Genomic DNA, 27,928 nt, shown 5'->3' with positions numbered 1-27,928 from the left:
CCTCCTCACACACGTACTCGCCCATGCAGCCAGCGGCGGCCGCTGGCATCGGCGCGGCTGCCCGTAACTGCAGTGGTGAGCGCTGTCGGGAGTGTGTGTGCAGCCACGGAGATCCCAAGGCCGCACGTCTCAACACTTTCTCGCACGTGGCCGCGGAGGTCACATCGAGAAACTGCGACGCCGACGTTCTGGATGCGGCCTTCGAGTCAGATGTGAAGCCGGCGCCGGCATGTGACTACGCCGGTGCTGCTGACAATAGCACAACTATGGTGAAGGATGGGTCGGCCTCGAGTGAGGTGGCCATGGAACAATGCACGGGCGTCTATGATCGCAATACCAGAGACGCCCATGGACGGGGCAGATCTGGACGATGCCGCTTCGTTGTCGTGCGCCGATATGTCGGTGCCGAAGTTTCGATGTGCAAGAGAGGTGAAGATGGTGGTGCCAGCGTTCACAGAGATGACGACACACACAACATCGTCGGCAACGGATACATGGGTAGTCATGGCGGCGGGGGCAGTGGCCTCCGTTGGTCATTGCGGTGGGGGTGGCGGCCCTCGATAACCGCGATAAGGAGATCAGGTGGCACAACAGTGCATATTCAAGTGTGTTGGCATATTTGCAGGCATAACGGCGGTGGTCGTGTGCGGCACTCGATGCCGGCTCAAAGAGGATTTTCGTTCGGTGCAAGGGCGGCCGCCATCGCACAAGGATGCTCGAGGCGCGAGCGACAGGGTCCCACGCTGGTGAGCAAGGGGCGCAGTGGTGGTTCCCCGTCGACTTCTAGCTCCGGAGCAGCGGCTCCGACGGTATGGAGCATGTTGCAGTGTGACTGGCGCCGTTGTGGAGTAGCAGCGGCCAGTTCCGCACTGAGACTTGGGCGTCCAGCCGACGGCCGTGACGGTGGTTTAAGGTGGGAAGGCATCCCACCAATCTGCTAGTGCTGTTTGGCACTGACGTGGAGTACTGACGAAGGCGACTATTGAATGATCTGTCATCAAGATGCTGATTGGAACACCGCTTCATGTCCGGGGTGAAAACTCTTGTCCTGACCATTATTCGTCGGGCTCAGCAGCGATGAGTGTATACCTTCTTGAAGGCGCTGCTATGGAAGAAGTCGACTTAGTCGTAGGTGTTAATTTCATATCTTGTAATGGTTCGGCCATGATTGCCTTCGTTTTGTACTCTGCTGAATAATTAATAAAAATGATTGTATGCATCGCATTGATGCAGAGGCCGGGGGTTTTAACCTCCTTTTCAAAAAAAAAGAAAAAAAATTCACACACAATTATGCAACATGGACCAGCACACGCAATTTTATAGTTCAGGCATCAAATAGAACATAGTTTATACGGGACATAAACTAGGACAAGTATGCCATCAGACTACTAAAAATTTCGCATGTTCCACTAATTCATAGGTGACAATAGAGGAAGTTCAACTACTGTCGCCCTTGCCCTTGCCTTCGCCTTTGTCCTCCTGGAAGCGGTGGTCGAAGATGCGGTAGGGGTCGCGGCAGATCTGATCGTAGCGGGAGCTACATTTGTCAGACGCGTCATCGGACATGCATGTTCAGATCCTCCTCTTGGGGTGGAGGGGCGAGGGCACGGCCAGGACTTGCTCTACCGTGAGGGCACGGGCAGCCCAAGCTTGCCACTACTCCAGGATCTAGGCACGAGCATCCTTGTCACCGCCTGCTGCTATGCGGCACGCCTTCTCCCCTTCGCGGCGGGCATGCCACCCTCGACCTTGGCACGCCTTCGTAGTGATGGCATCTGGCGCATCTCTGGCCTTGGGCATCTAATACCGTGGATTTTTGTAGAAACCACAATTTTAACTAGTTTGTTATGTTTGATATCAATAAATATAACATTTTTATAAATGATTGTAGGAAAAATGTGGTTTTAGTAGCTAGGAATCATTGCTGCCAAACTATTCTTGTCCTCATAAGTTTTGTCATTTTTATGTTGGGCTTATGATACATATATCTCAATTTATTTCAGGAAGGGTATTGGTGGGAACGGCCCATCAGCTGGCTCCACCCGTGGGCCTAGATCATTTGCTAGGATGGTGATTCCTCAACAAAAAAAAAATTGCTAGGATGGTGAGCTGTTCTTCTTATAGAAAAGTAAGATGGTGACAGATGCACAAAGTCAAGTCAACTTTGGTTGCTTATAAGAATATATAAAGTTTTCGCCTGCAAACAAGGGGTACCCACTCTCTCTCTCTCTCTCCCCTGCGGAATGGATCTAGCTTTCTCGGTTGGTGGCTTTGTGCTCTGCTCACCAGCGAAGCGTTCGACGCCATTGACCTCCTTCAATCTTCCTCCAGGTTAGTGCTATTTACGCAAATCTTGCCTAATATTACTTGCTCTTTCTGGCTTGCAAAGCGTTCATGGAGGCGAGCGGCGAAATATAGTTGGTCCGTTGTCAAGAAATGATCGAGATTTCGGACAGTATACATGTTGACGGAGTGATTTCCTCTTCCGAAAAGAAAAAGGTTCAGACTTCATAGCTTCTTTTTTTTTTGTTCATAAATAATTTGGATTGCTTACCACATGTGTCACGTATGTGAATGGAAGATATTCTCTGTTAGCGATGATATATACTAACGAGAGTGATTTAAGAGGGTTATTAGGAACTAGAAGAATTCAATTCTAGACAGTATGGTTATTTAGGAACTACAGTAGAAGAATTCAATTACAGGCATCACTTCCTTTGGCAGGCTGGTCACAGCCAAGCCCGTTGGGGATACGCCAGAGAGGGGCACCTCACGGCTAACTCCGGCTCCGGCGTCGCCCGCCAAGGCAAAGAAAGTTTTGGCGGCAACCGCCGAGGGTGGAGGGTGCTCGGGGGGATAGGCCTGTGGAAGTGGGTAGCTGGAAGAACAAGAAGGCTAGAGAAGGAAAACAGGGAAGCCGCTGGATCCTTGGTTTGCAAAATCGACTTACGCGAGATCGTTTTTTACCAATAATTATTTTTCGTTGGCCAAAGCTTCCTAGTTTTGTGTTGACGACGGACCCTTTCTAGTGTTGGTCTAGACAGCAGTTGAGGGAGACAGAGATCTGACTGAAGCAATCAGGTTGTTGGATGCTACTTCGTCCTCCACAATCACTAATTCCGGCGCATATATGTCACAAAACTGAATTTCAAGTGAATCACAATCACACCAGAGATCTGACTGACAGGAGCAGTTCAAACACTACGAAAGTGACATAGTACATAAAACTGGAGTTTCAGGAAATCAGGAATAGTCCACACAACTGAATTTCAAGTTTTAGTCCCAAATGAACAGATTTCAAATTTGTTTTTTCTTTTACTCAAAACTGTGTTTGCTGTTTTTCGTGGCAAGTCGGGTTCTTCATACCGGAGCCTGGGATCGATCGATCAATCAGTTTTTACAGATAAAATCCACCATCCATCGAAATACTCTCATACTTCGCTCAGAATTTAAATTTTTTTAGTTGCGTCCTTGTCAATAAACACAAGTCTCAATTCGCCGCCGCGGACCTACACTGGAGACAACTCGAAGAGCTTTCCCATCTCGTAGCCGTAGTCCACTGCGTCATCGGTTCTGAAGGAGTGGATGCGGGTCTCGCGGGATAGTATCGAGTAGAAGTACACAAAGATTTGCACAGCGGTAGACAGAATGCCCACGAGATTCGGTACCTGCACGCACGCAAAGACAAGAATAAAAATATGTAGGGTGATGCGTGCGTGCATTGGAGATATTGTTGCACTGAGTAGTTCAGAAAAGTCTCCAGCATCTATCTCTCGTCCTTCGCTTAACATTTCACTTCCCAAATGACACTGAGACCCCTTAAATTTAACTAGTCAAATTTTTCATGGAGTTGATCAGAAATATCCATTTACGTAGCAATAGCCAGATGGATATTGGAGCATCTCTAGCACTTCGCTTCAAATTTAACTCCTCAAATAACCCCTTAAACTTCATGACTCAAAATTTGAGCAATAATAGTTTTGTTCACCTAGCCATTCCCCAAAATTTAACTCCAAAACATAAATTTACACAAATAGTCTGTTCAAAAGCAATTTTAAATTACATTTAGATAACTTAAGGGTTAATTACGAATAACAATGCCATATTAAACATAAATGTACTGAAATTAAACTAACAAACACTTAATAAACCTGAATTGTGAACCGAAACGAGCTAAAAAATGTATCTGCTGAACATCAGAACCATGTGTGGCCATAGAACTCCATATATACACTTATCCGGTGAAAGAAGCCATCTTCGCAAATCTACATCCGAGCTTTGAATGGGTCTAGAGGAGGAATATGACGGTGGGGATGCGTGCTCGGGGGAGTATTTAACCAAAAGCTACCACATTTCATGGAAACGTGCCCAGAAACTACCACTTTATAATTTTGTGCGGAAAACTACCACTTTTTTCCTAATCATTTGCTAAAAACTACCACTTTGATTTAAGTACCATTTTAAGCATTTTAAATGTGATTATGACAGACTGGACCCATCCGTCGGGATTGGAAAAGTTAGCACCGTTAACTATGACCGTTAACATGTGGGGCTCACATGTCAATTCTATCCCCTTCCTCTAAAATTCCCCATGGAGGATATAGATCAGGGGGTCCCGTCACCTGCGAGCTCCGATGGCCATCCTCTGCACCCGAGACCTCCCCTGCCTATGGTTGTGCCCGTTGGGCACCACCACCTACGCCCGTGAGTGGCTTGCGGGGTGAGGGGATGTGGAAGCCAAGGCATGGAAAGGGCTGGGCGTCGGGCGCGTGCTAGCAGAGCTCCTGCCTCAGCGGCGGAGGAAGAAGAGCTCGCCGGTGAGGCTCTGGTGGCCGAGGGGTTCGTCGTGGGAGCCGCAGGGAGGAGTAGGAGGTGTTGGGCGAGACAGAGGAGGGGCAATGGTGACAGCGCCATGTACAAGAGTCCTCAGCCATGGCGGCGCCCCTCACGCTGGAGGTCTCGGTCCAATACAACGAGCAGAGGATGGCGGCTGCTCGTGGTTGTGGCCTTGCGCCGTGCGGCGGTTGTGAAGCGCATCGGGCCCGTTGCCGCCCGTCGATGCGGACACCGGATAGTAGCACGACTCACCGACGGGAGGATGGGAGGCACACTGCTCACCGGGGGAGGAGGGAGGGTCGCAGGGTGGTGGCTGGGTAGATGGTTGGAGGATGGAGGTGCTGAGGGGAAGGAGGTGGAGTGTGGCCTGAGCTGCGGCATGGCGGCGCCCCTGATCTGGATCCTCGGTGGGGAATTTCAGAGCAAGGAGATGGAACTGACATATGAGCCCCACGTGTTCATGGTCAAAGTAACGGTGTTGACTATTTCTGCATTGATGGGTGGGCCCAGCCTATCATAATCGGGTTTAATCGACCATTTTTCAGACTTGGTAGTTTTTAGCAAAGGATTAGGAAAAAAATGATAGTTTTCCACATAAAATCATAAAGTGGTAGTTTTAGGCACATTTTCATGAAATGTGGTAGTTTTTGGTTAAATACTCTGTTCGGGTCAGGGGCGGAGACAGGGGGTGCGAGATGTACAGCAACTACTATGCGTAACAAATTGGCAGCCTGCATATAATTAGCACTAATTAGGAATTAAGCCCAACAGATTTACACGGCCCAGTAAAAACCAAAGACATATTTGGGCATGTGGCCATGTACGTATTTTAGGCCACATAAGTATTTTGTATCTACGAGGCCTAGGCCATCTGCCGAGGGTTTCTAAAAAAAAGGCCATCTGCCGAGGGGGATGATTCCTATCTTCTACTCCAGGGCCGCCGCTGTCTCGCCTGCAGCCACTCGCCAGGGAGGGAATCTACCGCCTGAATTGATCGATTTCTGGTTCTTTGCAGTCTGAAATTTGAAGGTATGACACATACACGATCTGAAGCCTAAGAGGTAGTCTAATGCATCAATCTCTTTTCAATCTTCGTGGCCCTTCATGGACGATGGTTGCCGTGCTGGATTTCATATGTACTGACTGGATTTTTCTGGCGCTCTTGAAGCAACGCACTGCTGCCCCCCACCGCTGCATCTGGGTATCCGATCGTTGTTCGTTAATTATGTCTACTCGTCTTGACCTAATCAAGGTACAGTTATATACAAGCTCTACTCTTAAGAATTAAAGATTGATTATTTTATTCACATTTTTACTGATAAACTATAGAATTTACTTACATAGAAGACGAAAATCATATACCAACCAAGGGTGTAAGATTATTAACTATTGTCCCTTTTTATCGTTGATTTTAGCTGCAATAACAAAGAGATCATGAGCCTTAGACACTCTTCATGTCATCTTTGTTTTTATTCTACTTCCTTTAATAGACGTTGTACGTACCTATTTAGAGTAATCTATCATATGTCTCCTTCGCCTCCCCTATGTCCAAATCCTGGCTCCGCCCCTGGTTCGGGTCTAGGAAGACGGCAACCTGGTGGCGCTAGGGCCATGGTCACGAGGGAGGTCCCTGACAATGTGCTCATCACGTTGGTCATCGGGGGTGGCATGTTGAACGACACGTCAATTGCGACGTCTTTCCTGTCGTGACGCACAGTCCACTTCGTTGCTGCTTATGTGCAACCTCGATGGAGCAGGCCATCCAAGGCTGTCAGAACTCCTAGGTTCTCACCCAGGACTGTTTGATATACTAGGCTCTCTCACTAGAATCCAATTAGAACCGTGTCTAAAAAAAAGAATCCACTTAGAGCCAGTCGCTCTCATCCAGAATTCTCTCTAAGGAGACGTGGTTACTTACTAACAGTGGGAAGCTTCATTAGATATATTGACTGGTACAAGCTTACATTTTACTCCAGTAGCTCTCACCCGGAATTCTCTCAACGAAGTACATAGGCTGCTGGAGTGGTGCTACAGTAATCGATACCCAGCCTGCACACAGTTCAGCCTACCTGTGTGTGCGCTGGAAACCAAGTACTACAACTCATTTTCCTCAACTACCAAGTCAACTAAGACCAAAATCGTCTACAAGGGCTGCTAGTCTGCTACTATTGACACAATGATTATCCTAACACTATATTTTGCCAAACTCAAATCGGTTTCTTCTTCTTCTTCGATGCATAATCTCTTTGATATATGACAAAATTAGCTCTAACAAAGACGAGTAAGGCGATTCGCCCGGTGCCGGTACGGGAGGGCTTCAAACTTTTCCCTCGGGAGTTAAGCCGGCAGCCAACACACACCATGAACTCAGCGCGAGGTGTGCTGGGCTAACCTCGCGGACGAAGCCGACAGTGACGCCGCGACGGAGGAGCTCGGTGCCTTTGGGGGAGGGGCTAGGCGCTGCGGTTCAGCAGCATGATGAAATCCAGGTGGCCCATGCTGCTAACAGGCTGGTTTGGGTGCTGCTGTCCTGCAGCATGTGGGGGGGCGGCTCAGGAGGAAGCTTGGACTTGTCTCCTTTGCCCATTCTTAAGCCCAGGATCGTTTGGCTATTAATCAATAATAATAATAACCCTTTCAACCTTTCCTCTAGCGGCGGCCAGAGTCCACGTAATCTCTCGCCGGCGGCCGATCTCCTTCGGTCGGCGGGGGGTCTACTGCTATCGGTGAACGGGTGAGGTTTGCATGGCGGATCCATCCATGGGGCAAGGTAGGGTTGGGCAGGAGAGGGAGATGGAAGATAGGGCTAAGGGAGGTGATTCACAAGCAATTGAATCAGTCAAGGATCGGGGACAGGATCGGAGCGAGAAGGAAGCAGTGCTGACGGAGGGGGCCAGTCCAAGTCAGCGTTCTGATTTTCGGTTTGGGATTTTTTTCGCCCCTGGCCGAGATGGCTGAATTGCAGCCATTTTCAAAAATTTCAGCCAAAATTTGACTACAATTTGACAAGTTTGATCAATTTTGGCGAAAGATAGATTTCGCCCCAGGCCGAGATGGCCGAAATTCGGCCAAAATCCATTTTTTCGGCCGAAATTCAAAACACAGGTCCAAGTGCAGAAGGAGAGCCACCAGCCATGGGCGAGGAGGAGGAATACTACGAAGACTACATGGGGCCGGCACCGAATCTGGAAGACAGTTTTGCGGGTATGACCCTCCATGGCGAAGAGGAGGAAGATCTTGACTTCTCCGGCGAGGTAGAGACGATCTCATCAAGGATGTTCGTTGGCTGGGCTTATTCAGGGTGCACACTACTCGGCCTTTTAGTCATGCGGCTCTCCTTAATCAGATGTGCAACGTGTGATCATCGACTCGAGGAATCACTTTTAGCATCAAGGGCCCTAATCTCTTTCTGGTGCAATGCCACTGTTTGGAAGATTGGATGAGGATCATGGAAGGAGGACCGTGGCTGTTTCGGAAGGCCCCAGTCGTGATGCAGGAGTATGATGGATTCTCGAATGTCTCTGAATTTAAGCTCAGTAAGATCCCAGTTTGGGCAAGGATCAAAGGGCTCGATGGTCTTACCAGGAAAAAGGAGTTGGCTGAGATGGTAGCTGCCAAGGTAGGGGAGCCACCCTTCATGGTGATAGTCAATGAAGGGGTAATTAACCTAGCTAGCACTCTTCGTGCTAGGGTTTTTCTAGATGTGAACACGCCGCTAGTGCGTTTTGTGCCCATAACGTTGAAGGGTAGCAAGAGGTATAATGTTTTCTATGAGAAGCTTCCTAATTTTTGTTATGTCTGTGGGCTCATGGGACATATTGTTTAAGAATGTGGCGACGACATCCACGATCCCTCAAAATTTGAGTGGGGGGATTGGCTGTTATGGGAGCCTGAACCGCCAAATGATCGTCCTTTCAGTGGAAGGGGCGGAGGAGATAGGGGTGATTGAGGAAGAATGGGAGGAAGAGGAGAAAGAGGAGGCAAATCAGGGAGAGGAGGGGACGAAGGCGCAGGTAGGGATGCAGCACAAGGAGGTGTAGGACTGGGTCGTGGCGGGGGCTTGCCCGCTATAGATCTTTCATCACAGAGCAATATCGACCCAGGGGAAAATAATGCAAGGAAGAGACTGGTGGCAGCAGATGGCACTCCTAACATACGGGGTCAAGCTATGCCGCATTTGGCTGGAAGAGTGGCGGGGACGGTGCTGAGGATTGAAGGAACTTCCACAAGTGCATGCAAGGAGGTGAATACAACGCCGGAGAAAGTGCAAGTTGTCAAGAGGAGGAAGCAGGGAGGAGGAGAAGAGGTGGATATGGAACAAGCGGAGGCGGCCTCCCTCGAGGAGGGCCGCCAGGCGTGGTGAGGACCATGTGCTGGAACTGTCGCGGAATTGGCAATCGCACGACAGTCAGGGAGCTCTGCGATCTCGTGGAGGCGTGTGCGCCGTCGATCCTTTGCATTGTTGAAACTCAGCTTGCGAAGGCACGAGTGCAGGGTTTGGCTGGTTCTTTAGGCCTTTCAGGTTGTTTTGCAGTTCCTAGTAGTGGTCGTAGTGGTGGTTTATGTCTTTTTTTGGAAGGATCATGTTAATTTGGCAATAAAGAATTTTTCGCAGTATCACATAGATTCATGGATTACACAGCCAGGTGATGATGCTTGGCGCTTATCTTGTTTCTATGGCGAATCCAACAGAAGCCTGCGACATAATACTTGGGAGATAATGAAGAGGCTAAGAGGGGAGAGCAAACTCCCATGGGTATGCATCGGAGATTTCAACGAAGTGTTGCGTCCGGAGGAGCATATGGGTACTAACACCTGAGACAGTGGTCAGATAGCAGGCTTTAGAGAAGTCGTGGATGTTTGTGAGCTGGCTGACCTCAGGTACAGAGGACTTCACTGGACGTGGGAAAAGAAAGTATGGGGGTAGAGTTCTGCAGAGTGCGTTTGGATCGTGCGTTGGCTAGTCCGAGCTGGTCGACACTTTTCCCTTTTGCATCTCTTGAGCACCTCATAGCAGCTAAGTCAGATCACTGTCCTATTCTGCTCAACACAGAATTGGAAACATCAAGCATGAGGCACGCTCTAAAAAACCATTCCGATATGAGTGCATGTGGGAGACAAAGGAAAATTTTCATCAAGTGGTGGAGGAAGCTTGGAATCGTTACCAACCATCAAATTCAGTGTCGGATCTAGCTTTGAAGCTCAACTCTGTTGCTTCAGCGCTGGTTCGATGGGGGCGCCGCTCTTTTGGTTCAGTCAGATAGGAGCTTCGCTCCTTGCGACAACAGCTAACAGCTCTGCGGGCACTGCCAGGCCGAGTAGGACCAAGTGAGGAGGAAATGCGAGTCCAGGACCGTATGATTGAAGTTCCCTTGGCCGAGGAGATCATGTTGAGACAGAGATCACAGATTCAGTGGCTCGCCGAAGGTGATAAAAACACTCATTTTTTCAGAAAAAAAGCGAGTGCTCGCAGGGCAAAAAACAAGATTACTCAATTGCAGAAAAATGATGGTACAATCAGCACCGACCCGGAGGAGTTGGCACAAATGGCTACTGAGTTTTACTCTAATTTACACTTCGGAAGGTACAATTGGAATGGAAGAAGTGCTCTCTCACATACCATCCAGGGTCGATGCCGAGATGAATGCATGTCTGAATAGGCCATACAATAAGGAGGAGGTTAAAGAAGCTCTATTCCAAATGTTCCCCACAAAAGCTCCGGGACCGGACAGATTCCCGGTGCACTTCTTCCAGAGGCATTGGGATTTGTGTGGTGACGAGATCACATGTATGATCATTAGAGTGCTTGATGGAGTTGACTCACAAGAGGAAATCAATCGTACGTTCATTGTTATGATCCCAAAAATCACTAGTCCAAAAATATTAGGACAATTTTAGCCAATAAGCCTTTGTAATCTAATCTACAAGATTGCTTCAAAGGTGCGTCCATTAAAGAGAAAATCTTCGATGATGTGGATCACCTCCTTGAAGATCGGCTGTCAGGGTGCCATGGCAAGCAACATGTGAACTGGCATGCGTAGAAAATGTGTTGAACCAGCGCCAGGCACTCACCACAGGAGAGACGGGAGGCCCTCCAGGTAGTTAGGTTCACTGATAACTTATCAACTAGGGGCATGAGAGCAGAGAAGGAGGTGATACATGTGATCCTGTTTGTGCATTGCAAGAGGGAGCCCTAGGTATCTGGTGGGGAATCATGTCGCCAGACATGATAGCATTGTGCCGACAACCAGGTAGGTCGGCTCATCACACTAGATGGATTGTGGTGAATTTGGTGAAGTTGGTGCACATGCCCAAGTCTACCCCGAAGGTGTGCGGAAGCTTACAGATGTTCAAGGGAGGTCGGGTGATAGAAAAATTTCATTGGCAAATAGGAGATGTTGGAGGCTAAATGTCATGCGGTCGGGTGCCGAAGGATCCCCGAGTTGTATGCCCATTGTAGCAGGAAATTAAGCACATCAATCACAATGGTGAAGAGCATGTGATATAATTGATCTCACTGATGTATTCCATGATTGTGGTGAAGGGGGGTCTGGATTGCTGCTGATCTGCACGCGGTTATATGGCAAGGATAAAACAAAGAGATCCATTTGCAACATAGTAGGCAAAAAATCTAGGTGTTGTAGGGCCTCGCGGGGAGAGGAAGGGCCATGAGGCATAATCAAACTTACATGCAATGTCGAGCTGGGGCAGGATATGTGGTGCCTTTAGTTGTTCAAGCTAGTGTACAGTTTGCTAGTCAACGAAATGTAAGTCATCTATAACACGGTGATCATAACGACAACTTACAGGTTCATCGAAAAGTTTCATAAGGGATTAGATAGCTCAAGAGTGGGATTTTCTCCTCCGGTGATGGATAGATATTCTTAGGGCCCTTTCGGTGTGACAGCATCCATGATCGTCTGGCCAGACATAGCTGACTATGTCACAAGGATGCCGGAACACTTCAACAAGAAAGAAGAACAAAACTGGTAATGAGGTTAACGGTATAGTGAGCATATGTATGACTCATGAGGATATCGATGCATCTCAGGTTTGGTAAAATATCGCAAAGCAAAGGTAACATCACATGATAACTAAAGATTCACTCAAATGTCATTCGTGTAATCATAGGGACCGATATGGATGTCCACGGCTCCGTTGTCGGTCATTGAACAAAGGGGTTTTGTTCATGTCTATGCTTTACTGAACCTATGGGGTCACAAGCTTAAGGTAATCATGATCTTCTGAGTGTTAGTAGGATGGGAATATTGAGGATTTATTTGTGAAATTGTTTCATGAATATTCAGAATAGTTTCTAGGGTAATCGGAAGCGTTTCAACATCACCAGAAGGGTTACGGAATTTATCGGGCAATCCATGTATTATTGATAAATAATATATAGGTGGAAATGTTTTCGTAAGTGTTAAATTATTAATAAAATTCTCTAATAATAGTTAGTGGGCTCTTATATTTAATTTAATATCAATGGGCCTTGAAAGGCCAAGAGGTGGAGAGCTACTTGGGCCACTTGAGCCCAAATAGGTGGAGGAGCCCCCGAATTGGAGGGAGATTCCCCCTCCTTGTCCGACCAAAGGGGGAGTTTTTCCTCCCCTTTTGGCGCCACCTCTCCCCTCCCTCTAACATGTATATACTTGAGGACTTTGGCCCACAAGTTTTGGAGCCTCCTCTAATTCATCTATCGCTAGTTCCAGTTGGACCTAGTTGATCACTAAGAGCTTGACCTAGTACCTCTAATCCTCATAATTAGAAGCCATGTGTTGTTCTAATCTCCACCATCTAATTCTCCAATTATGATTAGCTCTGGACGGTGAAGCGCTGCTAGATCGTGAAGACCGTATGCTTCCAACCAAGTAAAGAGGTCGTACTTTCGATCTTCTGCTCGAGGGATTGTTTGTGGGCGGTTTGCGGGATCGTCCATCTACGGTACGAGGGACTCCAAGTGCAATCTACACAGACTAGTCTTCTTCCGCTGCACTCTGGACTCGGTAACAATTGTTGATCCAAACCTTATATGCATCTTCATATTGTTCCTGCGTAATCATAGGGCAATTTTTTTGTCTACTATGTTTCCTAACAGTGGCATCATGAGCAGTTCTATGAGTAGATGTAGGTTTCAATCTAGATCACATGTGGATGTGAGGGTTCGATGTTCTTGCTATGCTTCCCTTGAGTGTTGCTTTGGTTTAGTTAATTGACGGCATGATGTAGCTTTTCACAAAGTTCTGACAATCGATCGGCTCTGGCTGTCGACGACGTGTTAACAGTTCTTTGGGCTTAATCATAGTCAAGAATAGTGAACCATCGCAAACACAATAGGGAGATGAAGATATTCGATCTTCTAGTGGGTCACGCGTATTAATGAAGTTTAGTTCGGACTGGAGATTTTTAATTAAGTCTCTTCCCTCACACACCCCGAAAGTTAATCTAGCAACAAAAATTATCGCCTTGATTTGTACGTAGGTAGCTAGTGTTGTCTGGAAACCCTAGAAGCCACGTAATTAAAATTTGCCAAATCGATCAGAGGACATCTAACTTGGTTTTGCAGGTTTGCATATGATGTGGTATAGCCTTCGTCATGATAATGAGTTTATGTATGAGATGGTTATATGTTATAATGTTAAGTGGCACTGCGTCATGGCATGATGGCTGGAGCCACGAGATTGCCACTTTAATGTAGAAGATGTAGAGATAGCCTACAAGTTACATGTGATGGTGGGAAGTGTACACGGAGGACCCTGGTGTGAAGAAGGTGTACCAGGCGTAGGAGGAGGTGCTGAAATTTTCATGCCGCGACAGCGTTTTCTGAAATTGGTGCCATGGCACCGTCTTTTGAAATTGCTGCCATGGTAGCGTTTTTTAAATGGTTGCCATGGCAACGATTTTTCTACCACCACGATGACGTTTCAACTGGATATTGAAGAAGACCGTGAAGACTTCCTGGCGCACAGGGCTATACCATATCATGCTATTATGAATTTCCTGAGATGTTTATCCCTTTGTTGTTTGGACCCTTTGGTTGCATAGTAATCAATTATTAGGGTGATCTCTCATAGTAAATATCATGTTAAAGGTGCTCTTCCCATTATTACAACCATCTATAACACATAGCAATTCAGAGTGCATCATGTCCACATGAGTATAAATGGACTATGAGGTGTAAAACGAGTGGATGGTCAGACCATGGATGCAATGGCACTCGGTTGTCTTGAAGTTCTGGCAGAATCGTTCTCAGCTCAGAGCATGAAGCATCAAAAGATGAACAAGAGTCATATGGAGATATAATCGGCAAAAGTTTGTGTACCGGTCAAAATTCTCGTCATCAGTGATATCCACATCAATGGATGAGAATAAGATCAGGATCTTGAATCACTCACTTCCAATTATGAAAGACAGTGAATTGAGTGGGAGTGCACTTTATATTAATTTAGTTTAATCACTAGTACGAATTAATTAGACGTTATTTGTTTGGTTGAATCTCTATTATTTCCTCTAAAACTGCAAATAAGGATTTTATCCTATTGCATGCTTACAATACTCTCTTGCTGATGCTATGGATGAGGAGACTCATGTCCTTCGATCCAAAAGGCTAGAATTACATTATGGTCTGCTTGCTTCCGAGAAACCCAAACTTCAAATTTTTTGGGATAGTTATGTGATATTCTTGGAACTGAAAATTGTTTTCAGAAACAAAAAAAAGGTTAAAAGATATGTGATATCTTAAGAAGTGTTTTGTTTGCAAGTTCTAGTGAAGTTTTCAACTATGTTTAAGAATGAGATGCGTAAGATTTGGAAGAACGCCAGTCATGAGTGGATGGTGAGAAACTTAAAGAGAAAAAAACAAAACCAAAGGATGTAATTAGACTTACATGCCTACGGAAGTTTGGGGCTCATGCCACTCTTAAAGTGGATGCTTCTTCTGTGAGTAGGAGAAATATTGGAAGTGAAACTATAAGAAGTAAAAGGCAGAAAAGAAAAGAAGACTGGAATGTCCATCTCAGGTATGAATGTCATACAAGTTATAAGTTTAGAAGAAAGTTGGTCAAGTAAAGTGTAGTTTCTAGGAATTATGATAAGTTTGTTGATTATTAACTCTTTGATATTTTGATTAAAAGTTGATCACAATTATATCGACTCGATTGCATGTTGATGTGAATTGATGGAAGAAACTACAACAACCTAAATGACCAACAAACAATGAGGTTAAAATATGTGTTGAAAACTTTATAGAAGTTATGATACTTTTTCGTCAATGTATTACCTTTTTATTTATTATCGTAAATCATTTTAGAGTTTTGTACACTCTAGACCATTGCATAGCAGTTGCAAGGCGGTTGTTCATGAAAGAAGTTGTTTAATATTATGAATCAAAAGGTCATACTCCTATTACGAATAGGATGTATGTTATGAATATTTATAATAAAATTGAACATCCATAATACTGACGTTAAATGTCACAAGACTAAAAGAATACCACATATGTGTGGCACTGCATTTAGTCACATTGGAGAAACCAGCATGGAGAAATTCCATAGTGATGGATATTGAAGTCATATGATTATGAATCATCTTACACTTGCAACTTTCATCCAAATAGTGAAGCAAACTAAAATACCTTTCACAGGCCATAAAGAACGAGCAATAAAATAATTGGAACATGCATATTGATGTGTGTAGTTCAATAAGTGATGTCGCAAGCAATGGATTTATCTATCTTCAAGATTAACTCAAGTAGATATTTATATTTACTGAGACATAAATCTTGATCTTTCGAAATGTTTCAAAAGGTTTCTCCAGAATGAAGTAGAACTGATTGTAACAAAAATTAAGTTTCTACAATAGGATTGCAGAAAGAAATATTTGAGAAACAAATTTAGTGAATGTCTGATGAGATGTGAAAAGAATTCATAGCTTGTAATTCCCAGAACAATACTACGAGTAGAATTGTTTTGAGTAGAGTCAAGCTATGTATGACATGGTGAGATCAAAGATGACATTGATTATTTAACCAATATACTTTCTAATGTGATGCTTTAGAGATTGTGGCTTTTACACTAACAAAAGCAGCATCAAATTTGTTGAAATAAGTGTTACTTTGTAGGCTATCCCAAATGATTGGGTATTCTTATATCACTAAGCCGAGGCAAAGTGTTTTGCCATAGAGTGCAGAAATTTTGAAGAAAAACTTTTCTGCAAAAGAGTGAGTGTGAGGACAGAGCAACTCGACCAGATTGCAGAATCTTCGTGATTGGGTCAAATAAATGAAACGCTGGAAGAAATTTTAGGATTTCCTACAGCAATTGATAAGAAATCCTCTACATGAGATATATAGGCTGCTGATCTGCACGCGGTTATATGGCAAGGATAAAACAAAGAGATCCATTTGCAACATAGTAGGCAAAAAATCTAGGTGTTGTAGGGCCTCGCGGGGAGAGGAAGGGCCATGAGGCATAATCAAACTTACATGCAATGTCGAGCTGGGGCAGGATATGTGGTGCCTTTAGTTGTTCAAGCTAGTGTACAGTTTGCTAGTCAACGAAATGTAAGTCATCTATAACACGGTGATCATAACGACAACTTACAGGTTCATCGAAAAGTTTCATAAGGGATTAGATAGCTCAAGAGTGGGATTTTCTCCTCCGGTGATGGATAGATATTCTTAGGGCCCTTTCGGTGTGACAGCATCCATGATCGTCTGGCCAGACATAGCTGACTATGTCACAAGGATGCCGGAACACTTCAACAAGAAAGAAGAACAAAACTGGTAATGAGGTTAACGGTATAGTGAGCATATGTATGACTCATGAGGATATCGATGCATCTCAGGTTTGGTAAAATATCGCAAAGCAAAGGTAACATCACATGATAACTAAAGATTCACTCAAATGTCATTCGTGTAATCATAGGGACCGATATGGATGTCCACGGCTCCGTTGTCGGTCATTGAACAAAGGGGTTTTGTTCATGTCTATGCTTTACTGAACCTATGGGGTCACAAGCTTAAGGTAATCATGATCTTCTGAGTGTTAGTAGGATGGGAATATTGAGGATTTATTTGTGAAATTGTTTCATGAATATTCAGAATAGTTTCTAGGGTAATCGGAAGCGTTTCAACATCACCAGAAGGGTTACGGAATTTATCGGGCAATCCATGTATTATTGATAAATAATATATAGGTGGAAATGTTTTCGTAAGTGTTAAATTATTAATAAAATTCTCTAATAATAGTTAGTGGGCTCTTATATTTAATTTAATATCAATGGGCCTTGAAAGGCCAAGAGGTGGAGAGCTACTTGGGCCACTTGAGCCCAAATAGGTGGAGGAGCCCCCGAATTGGAGGGAGATTCCCCCTCCTTGTCCGACCAAAGGGGGAGTTTTTCCTCCCCTTTTGGCGCCACCTCTCCCCTCCCTCTAACATGTATATACTTGAGGACTTTGGCCCACAAGTTTTGGAGCCTCCTCTAATTCATCTATCGCTAGTTCCAGTTGGACCTAGTTGATCACTAAGAGCTTGACCTAGTACCTCTAATCCTCATAATTAGAAGCCATGTGTTGTTCTAATCTCCACCATCTAATTCTCCAATTATGATTAGCTCTGGACGGTGAAGCGCTGCCAGATCGTGAAGACCGTATGCTTCCAACCAAGTAAAGAGGTCGTACTTTCGATCTTCTGCTCGAGGGATTGTTTGTGGGCGGTTTGCGGGATCGTCCATCTACGGTACGAGGGACTCCAAGTGCAATCTACACAGACTAGTCTTCTTCCGCTGCACTCTGGACTCGGTAACAATTGTTGATCCAAACCTTATATGCATCTTCATATTGTTCCTGCGTAATCATAGGGCAATTTTTTTGTCTACTATGTTTCCTAACAGTGGCATCATGAGCAGTTCTATGAGTAGATGTAGGTTTCAATCTAGATCACATGTGGATGTGAGGGTTCGATGTTCTTGCTATGCTTCCCTTGAGTGTTGCTTTGGTTTAGTTAATTGACGGCATGATGTAGCTTTTCACAAAGTTCTGACAATCGATCGGCTCTGGCTGTCGACGACGTGTTAACAGTTCTTTGGGCTTAATCATAGTCAAGAATAGTGAACCATCGCAAACACAATAGGGAGATGAAGATATTCGATCTTCTAGTGGGTCACGCGTATTAATGAAGTTTAGTTCGGACTGGAGATTTTTAATTAAGTCTCTTCCCTCACACACCCCGAAAGTTAATCTAGCAACAAAAATTATCGCCTTGATTTGTACGTAGGTAGCTAGTGTTGTCTGGAAACCCTAGAAGCCACGTAATTAAAATTTGCCAAATCGATCAGAGGACATCTAACTTGGTTTTGCAGGTTTGCATATGATGTGGTATAGCCTTCGTCATGATAATGAGTTTATGTATGAGATGGTTATATGTTATAATGTTAAGTGGCACTGCGTCATGGCATGATGGCTGGAGCCACGAGATTGCCACTTTAATGTAGAAGATGTAGAGATAGCCTACAAGTTACATGTGATGGTGGGAAGTGTACACGGAGGACCCTGGTGTGAAGAAGGTGTACCAGGCGTAGGAGGAGGTGCTGAAATTTTCATGCCGCGACAGCGTTTTCTGAAATTGGTGCCATGGCACCGTCTTTTGAAATTGCTGCCATGGTAGCGTTTTTTAAATGGTTGCCATGGCAACGATTTTTCTACCACCACGATGACGTTTCAACTGGATATTGAAGAAGACCGTGAAGACTTCCTGGCGCACAGGGCTATACCATATCATGCTATTATGAATTTCCTGAGATGTTTATCCCTTTGTTGTTTGGACCCTTTGGTTGCATAGTAATCAATTATTAGGGTGATCTCTCATAGTAAATATCATGTTAAAGGTGCTCTTCCCATTATTACAACCATCTATAACACATAGCAATTCAGAGTGCATCATGTCCACATGAGTATAAATGGACTATGAGGTGTAAAACGAGTGGATGGTCAGACCATGGATGCAATGGCACTCGGTTGTCTTGAAGTTCTGGCAGAATCGTTCTCAGCTCAGAGCATGAAGCATCAAAAGATGAACAAGAGTCATATGGAGATATAATCGGCAAAAGTTTGTGTACCGGTCAAAATTCTCGTCATCAGTGATATCCACATCAATGGATGAGAATAAGATCAGGATCTTGAATCACTCACTTCCAATTATGAAAGACAGTGAATTGAGTGGGAGTGCACTTTATATTAATTTAGTTTAATCACTAGTACGAATTAATTAGACGTTATTTGTTTGGTTGAATCTCTATTATTTCCTCTAAAACTGCAAATAAGGATTTTATCCTATTGCATGCTTACAATACTCTCTTGCTGATGCTATGGATGAGGAGACTCATGTCCTTCGATCCAAAAGGCTAGAATTACATTATGGTCTGCTTGCTTCCGAGAAACCCAAACTTCAAATTTTTTGGGATAGTTATGTGATATTCTTGGAACTGAAAATTGTTTTCAGAAACAAAAAAAAGGTTAAAAGATATGTGATATCTTAAGAAGTGTTTTGTTTGCAAGTTCTAGTGAAGTTTTCAACTATGTTTAAGAATGAGATGCGTAAGATTTGGAAGAACGCCAGTCATGAGTGGATGGTGAGAAACTTAAAGAGAAAAAAACAAAACCAAAGGATGTAATTAGACTTACATGCCTACGGAAGTTTGGGGCTCATGCCACTCTTAAAGTGGATGCTTCTTCTGTGAGTAGGAGAAATATTGGAAGTGAAACTATAAGAAGTAAAAGGCAGAAAAGAAAAGAAGACTGGAATGTCCATCTCAGGTATGAATGTCATACAAGTTATAAGTTTAGAAGAAAGTTGGTCAAGTAAAGTGTAGTTTCTAGGAATTATGATAAGTTTGTTGATTATTAACTCTTTGATATTTTGATTAAAAGTTGATCACAATTATATCGACTCGATTGCATGTTGATGTGAATTGATGGAAGAAACTACAACAACCTAAATGACCAACAAACAATGAGGTTAAAATATGTGTTGAAAACTTTATAGAAGTTATGATACTTTTTCGTCAATGTATTACCTTTTTATTTATTATCGTAAATCATTTTAGAGTTTTGTACACTCTAGACCATTGCATAGCAGTTGCAAGGCGGTTGTTCATGAAAGAAGTTGTTTAATATTATGAATCAAAAGGTCATACTCCTATTACGAATAGGATGTATGTTATGAATATTTATAATAAAATTGAACATCCATAATACTGACGTTAAATGTCACAAGACTAAAAGAATACCACATATGTGTGGCACTGCATTTAGTCACATTGGAGAAACCAGCATGGAGAAATTCCATAGTGATGGATATTGAAGTCATATGATTATGAATCATCTTACACTTGCAACTTTCATCCAAATAGTGAAGCAAACTAAAATACCTTTCACAGGCCATAAAGAACGAGCAATAAAATAATTGGAACATGCATATTGATGTGTGTAGTTCAATAAGTGATGTCGCAAGCAATGGATTTATCTATCTTCAAGATTAACTCAAGTAGATATTTATATTTACTGAGACATAAATCTTGATCTTTCGAAATGTTTCAAAAGGTTTCTCCAGAATGAAGTAGAACTGATTGTAACAAAAATTAAGTTTCTACAATAGGATTGCAGAAAGAAATATTTGAGAAACAAATTTAGTGAATGTCTGATGAGATGTGAAAAGAATTCATAGCTTGTAATTCCCAGAACAATACTACGAGTAGAATTGTTTTGAGTAGAGTCAAGCTATGTATGACATGGTGAGATCAAAGATGACATTGATTATTTAACCAATATACTTTCTAATGTGATGCTTTAGAGATTGTGGCTTTTACACTAACAAAAGCAGCATCAAATTTGTTGAAATAAGTGTTACTTTGTAGGCTATCCCAAATGATTGGGTATTCTTATATCACTAAGCCGAGGCAAAGTGTTTTGCCATAGAGTGCAGAAATTTTGAAGAAAAACTTTTCTGCAAAAGAGTGAGTGTGAGGACAGAGCAACTCGACCAGATTGCAGAATCTTCGTGATTGGGTCAAATAAATGAAACGCTGGAAGAAATTTTAGGATTTCCTACAGCAATTGATAAGAAATCCTCTACATGAGATATATAGGCTTTGGCCAAACTTGCAGCTGAAAATATAGGTTGAGAAAATTCGTTCAGACAAAATATTGTTAAACAAACAATGAACCTATAATACATAAAGAAGCGTTGATGGTCCCTGACTCCACAAATTGGCTATATGCCAACACAATCCAAGATAGTATCCATACACATAAATCAAGCTTAGAACTTGATTAACCCTTCGAAAGACTTAGAGTCTAAAGAATATTAATGGACCTATAAACTAACAAATAAAAGATGTTTTATAATGATTGACTTGTTATAGATAGTTTATTACAATATCAAGGAGTTGACTATGACGAGATTGTCTCATCGCAGCAATACTTAAAGTCAGTTCGGGTTAAACTAGCAACTACTAAATATTTCAATTATGAGATATAATAGATGGATTTCAAAATGATTCTCATGGGATGGAAATAAAACCAAGGTTGTATATTTTACATGACCAAGGTAATTTTTTTGCTCGAGAGGATGCTAGTAAGTGTGAAAACATCAAGAGATCGTATAATAATCTGAAGCAAGCATAGTGGAGTTGGAATCTTCGTATTGATGAAATGGTCAAATAATTTGATTTCATCAAGGAAAGCGAAGATGCTTGTATTTACAAGAAAGTAGGTGGAAGCATGATAATATTTCTAAATACTATATGTACATGACACATTGTCGACTTGAAAATATATAAATTTCTTGACAAGGATTAAGGCTTTATTGAAACTAGTGTTTTAGTAAAGTACTTAGGCAATTCATAGTCCTGGTATTAGGTATAATGATCTATGGAGATAGTACTGTATAAACAGGATTAGCCAAAATATATATTGACAGGATACTAATGTAGTTAAGTATGAAATACGCAAGAAGAGTTTCTTGTAGAAGTCGCATGGAAGGAGTTTTAAGCAAGAATCGGTATTCTGAAATACTGATAAGCAAAATATATGATTTCAATCACACTTGTGTTAAATATGTTCCATGGTATGTAAACAACCAGATAAGTACAATACTCCAAGTAAGTTGTGAGTAAAGTTACCAGAATGATCTAATTGTTGATCATAGGACAACTATGAAAATGTCGTTAAGTACTAACGACATGTTTCTAGCATACAAATAAGATGAAGAGATTGTTGGAATGAGTTACATCAATACAATCTCATTGTAAGTAGTACATTGATAAAATCTGCATCAGTGCTCCAAGCGATTTTTTGTTTCAATTAAAAGATTTATGGTGGCACAGTAAGTTGGAATTGGTCCAAGAAAGTTACTGTGGTAAGTTATATAATAGAAGACTGAGTATATTGTTGCTTTAGAAGCAAAAATAGAGGGTTATGAATCAAAGATTCATTTATGAACTTGGTATGCTTTCTAGATGATTGTGCCAATGGAACATTGTTCTCAAAAGTGGTTCCATATTTTAGTCTAAGGAATCAAAGGTCCTGCCAGTGATTCAATACATACAAAGTCAGTTTCACACAAATTATGAATTCTTGTGAAAGCATGATAGATGCATAGAAATGCAAATGATACACGCGGATCTGAAGCTATGAAGATCTGATAGGATGAAGGCTATACCACAAGCAAAGCATTAACAAACACCAGATTTCCATTGGTTTAAAATAATGTGCTAACTAGATTTTTGACTCTAGTGCAAGTGGATGACCGTTGGAAATATGCCCTAGAGGCAATAATATTGTATTATTATATATTTGGTTTCATAATTGAGAGTTTATATTTCATGTTATAACTGCTATGATCTTGGAATATGTGATTCAATGGAAAATTCATGTGCACATGTGGAATGATAAACAATAAAGAATAGGTTCCTAGTCTTGCCTCTAAGATTGGCTCAAGTGTTGTTAGTGATCATGTTTTCCGGATCTTTGGATATCTTTAAGTATAACGGTAGTCCTAAAACAATATTGAGAGTATGACGTTGGAAGAACAATCATATTAAATCGACCCAAACTTGCTTGTTATACTTTGAGACAATATCGTCTGATATAAATTGTTGTAACACGGAATGTTAACATGTGTTTTAGTTCCTTAGACCATGAGAGTTTCATAGTCACTTTTTACAGTACGATGGACCTTGGGGTTAATCAAACATCATATGTAAGACAGTGATCATAACAACGGAAAGTTTGACATGGGACTAGATAGCTCGAGAGTCGGATTTGCTCCTCTGATGATGGAGAGATATTCTTAGGGCCCTCTTGGTCCGACGGCATCCATCCTTGTCTGGCCAAACACAGGTGACTATGTCACGGGGATGCCGGAACACTTCAACGAGAAAACCTACGTGGTCACAAGCTTAAGGTAATCATCATCTACTGACTGTTAGTAGGATGGGAGTATCGAGGATTTATTTGGGAAATTGTTTCATGAATATTCGGAATAGTTTTGAGAGGAACCAGACGCGTTTGGGGTTCACCAGAAGGGTTTTGGGTTTTATCAGGCAATACCAGGTCGATAAAAAAATATTGGTGGAAAATGTTTTCGAAGATGTTAAATTAATAATAGAAGTTTTTAATAATAGTTAGGTGGCTTCCATATTTAATTTTATATCAACAGGCCTTACCAGGCCAAGAGGCGGAGAGCTACTTGGGCCACTTGGGCCCAAATAGGTAGAGGGCCCCCATTCCTCCTTGTAGAAGGAAGGAAAGACCGAATTTGAGGGGGATTCCCCCTCCTTGGCCGGCCAAAGGGGGGGGGGGGTCCACCCTTTATGGCGCCCCCTCTCTCCTCCCTCTAACATATATATACTTGACGACTTACGCCCTTTGGATACACAAGTTTTGGAGCCTCTCCTCTAGTTCATCAAGCTCTACTTCTAGTTGGTTCTAGTTGATCCATTAGAGCTTGACCTAGTTCCTCTAATCCTCATAATTAGAAGCCACGTGTGGTTCTAATCTCATTCCTCTAATTCTCTGATGATGATTAGCTCTGGATGGCGAAGCGCTGCCGGATCGTCAAAGACCGTACACTTGTAACCAAGCAGAGAGGTTGTGCTTTCGATCTTCTATTCGAGGGATCGTTCGTGGGCGGTTCGCGGGATCGTTCATCTACGGTACTAGGGACTCCAAGTACGATCTATGCCGACTCCTCTTCTTCCACTGCACTCCGGAGTCGGTAACGATCGTTGATCCAAATCTTATTTGCGTCTTAATATTGTTCCTCGGTGATGGTAGGACAATTTTTTTATTTTCTATTACGTTTCCCAACACCCACCTCATCTTGCAATCATGCATAAAAAAGGTCCATCCCAACATGCAAGATGCACATGCACATGGCTAAAATGTTTTAATTACATTATCCAACTTATATGCAATAAAAATGATAATCACATATATTTTCAGTTTTAATTCTTATTTGATTAACCTAAATATTCATGTTCATACAATAATATCTTGATGTAATATATGCAAGCAATTCCAACAACAATATAAATGGTATCATCTAGGTTTTTTTTCTTGTGGTAACATCACGGGTGGTGCTTAAACCTGCCACTCATGTTCACTTGAGTACATGAACTTTAAAAATATGTTGAATTTTTTCTAGAACTTGGAACACACGTGAAAATACGGTGATAATCCTATTTGTAGATATATAACACGCTGATGTGGCACCGCATTTTGATGAGCATGCACATGTGACATGGGACCCACTTCCAATGGAGGGCTTCCTTTATATATGTCTCTATGACCAGTGGACCCCACATGTCAGCACAAAGGTAGTATCGCCTAGGATTCGAACTAGCGTTTTGGCGCTAGAAAACCATCTATCCGCCTCTCGGCCACTAACGATTTGTTGTTCAGAAGGGATAAAGTTAGTACAACCCATATTACCTTTCTTTTATGTTTTTAGAATTTGTAAAAAGTGCAAAAATTATAATGGTATTAATAAAATTAAAATTCACACATTAGCGTGACATGAATATTATACATTAAAAAACAACTAAATTAGCAAAATGTTCATGTAATTTTAAATAGTATTAACTTATTATTTATTATTTTGAATAAACCATATAAATTATATTATATTTCTGATTATATAAATGTTTGTATAATTTGGAATAATAGAAATATTTGATAAATAACAAATAATAAATATTATATTAATTTAAGAAATATTTTGAATAATTATATCCATATTTTTATAATTCACAAGTTTGTTGTTTAAGATTTTTATATAATTAAAAATATTCATAATTTCGCAAATTTAAAACATTTTAATGAATATTTATATCTGAGTGTATTTCTATTATATAGAAATTCTGAATATGTGCCATGAGTCAAATTTATAACATGTGAATATATTTTTAAATGATATTAACATTTTATCAAAAAGTTATTTTAGTTTGCATATATAATATTTATAACACACGAATATTGTAAATTTAGTTTTCTTACAGTGATTATAGTTGACAACCTTTTTTTACAAATTTCTAAAAAAGAGGTATCATGCCCAAAATGGTCTGCACTGATTGCAGCCCATCTAAAAGCTTCGCCCGTGAACCTTGATGCTCACGTTTTAGTTAAGGCTGTAGCTTTTTTAGATACTGGGGCTAGCTAATATGCCAAAAATTTGTTGTATGCGGGTAAACATTTCGATTTAATAAAGCCCTGTTACCACTCAAAAAAAGTGTCGCTATCGCTGGAAAACAGGAAGTTAGGGGTGAAGTGGCTAGTGCAACGCATGCGGCATTGCAAAGGCCGGGCTCCATGGAGCCCGTTTTGCAAAAAAAAAAAAAACTTCAAAAAATGCTAAGTTTTTTTGTACAAATACATATTCAAGTTCTTCAAGTATGTACAAAGTTTCATCAAATAATCCGATTATTTGCAAGCTACTCAAAAAAAGATAAATATCTGTCCCAAAAACAACAAAGAAAAAACCCACTTTTTCTGTACTTATCTTTTTTGTATACATTACATATGAACATATATGTCCATGAAATTTTATATGTGTATACTGCAAACATACATCTATTTATATACGTTTTCATATTTTTTTAATATATGGAAATAGTATTTTCGCTCAAAAAAATAAAGAGCTCTATGGAGCTTGGCCTCTATATGCACTTTTTGCTAGTGCAGCCCGCTCGCAAGCGCAACTTTGCGAGTTCGTATCCCATGGGTTGAAATTTTTATCGTTGATTTTCCCTTTGTGCAGACATATGGGCCCATTGGTCATAGCGACATATATATATAAAGCAAGCCGTCTGTTGTAAGTGGGTCCCATGACATGTGAGCATGCTGATCAAAATACGGTGCCATGTCAGCGCATTATACGTCTATGGGTGAGATTATCACCATATTTGCACATTTGTGCCAAGTTCTAGAACCAGTTCGGCGTATTTTTCAAGTTCACACTAAAGTGAACATCGATAGCAAGTTTAAGCACAACTCATGATATCATCTACTCCCTCCGTCCGAAAATACTTGTCCTACAAATGGTTGTATCTAGACTTATTTTAGTTATGGATACATCTATTTTATCTATTTCCAGGACAATTATTTTCGGACGGAGGGAGTATGTTTTAGTGAGTTAAAGCATATTGATGGAAGGCTAGAGAGGCTTTATGTACCAGGACATAGAAGTTGATAGGCGTGGATTTGAAGCCGTAGCCGGTCCAAATACATGCAGCGAGGAGGGAGCAGGATGCCGTGATTACTCGATCTATGTAGACGATCTTTCTGTTCATCACCATCATCAGCTGCGTGCATGCAGTACAACCTTGATCAGTTTCAATCCAGGGACAAACCAACAAACATTATATGGATGAATCACGGCAGGCAATGCATGCACTTCACCCGCAGGTGTACACTTACCATGTCCCATGCAGAAAAAATATGTATGGATACTCCAAATGATGCGGCAATGACACCAACCCAAGTACTACTCCACCTTTGCATCATCACCATCGAAGGTACTAAGGCTGCCATTATAAGGGCGACCACGCAGGATACGGAGAGAAGAAGGAGGGCTTTGAGGCCCTTCTTCCCGTCCGCAAAGTAGATGTAGACGATGGCGTATGAAATTTGAGAGACGAAGCCCATTCCGTTGACGATGAAGAAGAATAGCCTACTGTGGAGAGAGCCGGAGGCGGCATACATTGCCGACATCACGTTGTTTAAGAAAGCCAAAAGGCTTCCATATACCATCCGATCTCCTACAGACCCTTCCTTCCAAACAGGCATCACGAAAGTGAAACTGCGTGAACAAAGACAAACCGATGGCCGGTTAGATAAGGACATACAACATGAGTTCATCAGGTCGAGGGTAAAAATATAAATGATTCAATAGTTCATCAGATTCGTGCATAGGAGTATTGCAGATTTTGTCAAAAAAATTGGGAGTACTGCATATTATTCTCCCTCATATAGTATAATAGTAACTGTATACACCATAGAAGTATGCTATATGTATGTCTCTCTGCACTCTCCTAGATACTAGTTGCTAATTTTCTCAATCTTTCACCCTCATATAGTATAATACTATATGTATACACCATTGACCATAGATATTGGTTGGTAATATTCATGCCTTCGAGAAATGTAAGTCACATTTGAATTTTTATGCTTTCTGTGATCACAATTTCTACTTATAATGTTTGGGAGAAAACAATTGTATAATAAAAATACATGATGGATTCGCCAGAAAACTGAACATGAGAGAAAACTATTGTATACTGAACATATATGATGGATTCACCAGAAAACACAACACGATAGCAAAACTCACGAAAAAGCAAAACATTTGGCCATTAACATAGTGAATCACCTTTTAATCAATACGGTATATTTTCCGCAAAAAAAATCAATACGGTATATATTTTTATATCTTCATAAGTTCATAACCGTAGGTGGATGCACATATTTTTGGATGAGTACTAACATATTTGAAATTTCCACGTCACGATTGAGATTATTGACACACTATTCACACAT

General features: G+C 41.9%; 1 long non-coding RNA gene across 3 annotated transcripts; it reads left to right on the top strand.

Moving 5' to 3' along the window:
• The first annotated feature begins 2,162 nt into the window (after positions 1-2,162).
• Positions 2,163-24,098, top strand: LOC119361697. 3 transcript variants are annotated; one of them, XR_005172948.1, is made up of 6 exons: positions 2,163-2,499; positions 5,772-5,865; positions 6,005-6,088; positions 12,656-12,842; positions 17,449-17,635; positions 23,923-24,098. It is a non-coding gene; the product is annotated as an uncharacterized LOC119361697 (long non-coding RNA). The 3 variants fall into 3 exon arrangements; XR_005172949.1 differs by lacking the exon at positions 23,923-24,098 and having other exon boundaries at positions 2,164-2,499; positions 5,852-5,897; positions 17,449-19,105; XR_005172947.1 differs by lacking the exon at positions 23,923-24,098 and having other exon boundaries at positions 2,165-2,499; positions 17,449-19,105.
• Positions 24,099-27,928: the final 3,830 nt, after the last annotated feature.

This window comes from Triticum dicoccoides, chromosome 2B (assembly GCF_002162155.2).
Source record: "Triticum dicoccoides isolate Atlit2015 ecotype Zavitan chromosome 2B, WEW_v2.0, whole genome shotgun sequence".
Taxonomy (NCBI): Eukaryota; Viridiplantae; Streptophyta; class Magnoliopsida; order Poales; family Poaceae; genus Triticum; species Triticum dicoccoides.
This window is presented reverse-complemented; position numbering and strand designations above follow the sequence as displayed.